Source organism: Lepisosteus oculatus, chromosome 21 (genome assembly GCF_040954835.1).
Source record: "Lepisosteus oculatus isolate fLepOcu1 chromosome 21, fLepOcu1.hap2, whole genome shotgun sequence".
Classification (NCBI taxonomy): Eukaryota; Metazoa; Chordata; class Actinopteri; order Semionotiformes; family Lepisosteidae; genus Lepisosteus; species Lepisosteus oculatus.
Window position 1 is genome coordinate 7,769,720 of NC_090716.1, and position 2,925 is coordinate 7,772,644.

Below are 2,925 nucleotides of genomic sequence, written 5' to 3' on the forward strand. Positions count from 1 at the left end.
TTGTTCAAAATTGTAAAAAAAAAAAAGCCTCATTGCTCTTCGAGTTCTTCGGTTTGATAGTACAGACCTGTGTAGTTTAGTGATATGATCAGTACGTTGCTGTAAAACAACAGGAAATAGACTAGGATTGCTAGATTTTGCACTAATCTTGCTTAAAATGACCTGTTTACATTTTATTTCAGATGTAATAGTTAAATTTTTGTTTGCTCTTTGTATAAACATGTCCTTTATGAGAAACTTTTATTTGACAGTTCTAGGAGTAATTAAGAACATAAAAAAGGTTGTGGATCAGAGAAGTCCATTGAGCCCATGCTGCTTATTTGGTTACTGTTAGTGTAGTGATCTGCAAAGAATGGGTAGCTGGTTTGAGACATGATGGGGATGGCTCTTCCACTGTCCAGTTTCCCAGACACTGACTTCACTTTCAGTAAAGGGTTCTTTGCCAACCGGGCCCTGTTTAATTCTCCTCCCAGCAAGCTCAGCAGCTGCCACCCCCTCAAGTTCATTGCTGGGCACGGCACAAATCAGTGCACACCAGGTTTGGAGTGGGCGATGTCAGCTTCTGTGACAGGCTTAATGCCTGTCAACCCTGTACTGCAGAAACCCACAAAGCTTGTGGAGAAGCAGCCTCCTGTGTCTGACAGCTTAAGACTTAGATGTGTGCATGTAGTTTTAATAAAATTAGGACACATCTGGGTTGTGTTGTACAGTATATGTACACTGTAGCCCTTTAAGTGCAGTGTTTCTAAAGTCCCTTTCCCAGGAAACTGTTTATAACACCTGGAGAAATTGATAACAGCCAAAAATTGGTTCAATTACATATAATTGACATTGAAAATATGAATTTACATCAATCCTCATCTGTGATGTACTGTGGAAAGGAACTGAAAAAATGCATGACGATGAGGAGAACTCGACTGTAAGTCTTATTTGTGTCTCTACTAGCTATTGTTGGATTTATTCTGTTTTGGATAAATCTGAGCATTTATCATACCACTATTGTTAACATTATCATTCGTAATCAAGACATTTCATTATTGAAGTCTATTTTTAAAAATTCAGAAGAGATCCTCTGGCTTTGTTGAGATTAGAGCCACGAAGTTTGTTGCCAAAAGGGGGAAGGGTCCAGAACAAGTCTTCACATCCTGGACCAGGACTGTGGGGAAAAACACAGCTGTCAGTCAGGATATCAGACTCCAACAACATGACATATAAAACTCGTAGTTGACATTGCCTACTATCCATCTGTCCTTTTTTAACAGCTTCTCCCAGTTCAGGGTGGTGGGGGGAGCCAGAGTCTGTCCTGGCAACAACAGGTGCAAGGCAGGGTCCACCACGGATGGGACAGCAGTCCATCTCAGTGCATACACAGACACATCTAGGGACAGTTTTCCTAGTAGCCACTGTACCTACTGTACGAGTATGTTGTTGGACACTGGGAGCACTTGGAAGAAACCCACAAGATCATATACACCCCATGCAGAAAGCCTTCCAGGTCTGGAATTGAACCCAGGGCCCCAGTGCTGCAAGGCAGCAATGCTAGCCACTGTGCTGCTTAAATTGGCTACTCTTAGTATTTAGAGTCGAGTTCAGTAGTGGACATTGGAATGACCTATTTTTTCTTCTGCTTATGCCAAAAGAGGAATACTGGGAATTTTACGGTCTGACTTCACACTAACATTAAAGTTGATTTGTGGTGATTTGTGTTTAGGCTTAAGCACCTAAGTTTTTTTTTTTAGGAGAGGTTCATTTCCCTACAGTATATCATATTCATACATACTGCAGATGTGTGTTAATTTTCCCAAATACTTGTAGAAGAAGTTTTTTTTAATATTTTATCCTCCAAAAAATATTTACAGGGAACGGACACTTATCAAACTCACCATCACATCTTCACTAAAAACCAGCCAATCCTAGAATAACATACAGCAAAGTACAGACCCTTCGTGGAACTTGAATCAGAATGACGAATACATTACCACCGTCTCTTATTCACAAAAGATAATGCTCCTCTCTTATTCATCAAATACAACATTTTCCTAAAGCCCCTTGCATACACTGATTAGGCAGTTAGGCATTTTTTAGGGTGGTAAATACATGACTGTATTAGTATATGCAAAAACTGTCTGCTTTTGGCAAAAAGTTGAAAAAAAAGCATCCAAGGATCAGATAAGCTGACTGAAAAAAAATGAAGTAAGCAAGCTGTCAGACGAATCCTGCTCATATACAAATCCAGCCAAGTTCTTTCTGGATATGTTTTCACATTACAATCCATTTTGAAATGATGAGGCTGCATATACAAAATAATAGTATGTTTTCAACGGAAACGTGAGGTAAATAGAAAGAAGACTGAATCCTTTATGAGGAAAGGGGAGTTCCAAATGACCACTTATGTCATCGAAGTACAGTATGGGTCTGTTTTGGTGACAAATGCTAAAGTATTAAAACAATGCCCTATCTGGCATTTCACCAACAGGCTACGGGTGTATTTTAAAACCCCCAAAATATAACACCAATAACATGGAGATTGTACCCATAGAAATGTTGTATTAAAAAACTGACATGGAAAGTTTAAAACAACCTGTATACGCTGATGTGCTCAGTTTTTGATTAGCACATGCAATATCTTCTGTTACAAATAAACAACAAAAAATAATCTCATTTTTTGAAAATGCATTTTGACAAGCGGTGAATTTGCTGAGCCTGTACCAAAAACTGCACTTGTAATGAAATCTGTGACAAGTTATTTGGCAACAAGGTACAAATATATTTTTGGTGCTTTAAATGCTTTTCTCTGAATTATACTAAGAAGCAAAGTCTTCTCTCTAAACAGGCTTTTCAGAGCAAAGTAGCTAAAGGTTAAGAACTTCCGCCTAATTTAACACAGCTAGAGCTTTACTAAATTTGGAAACCTAAGGAGTGTAA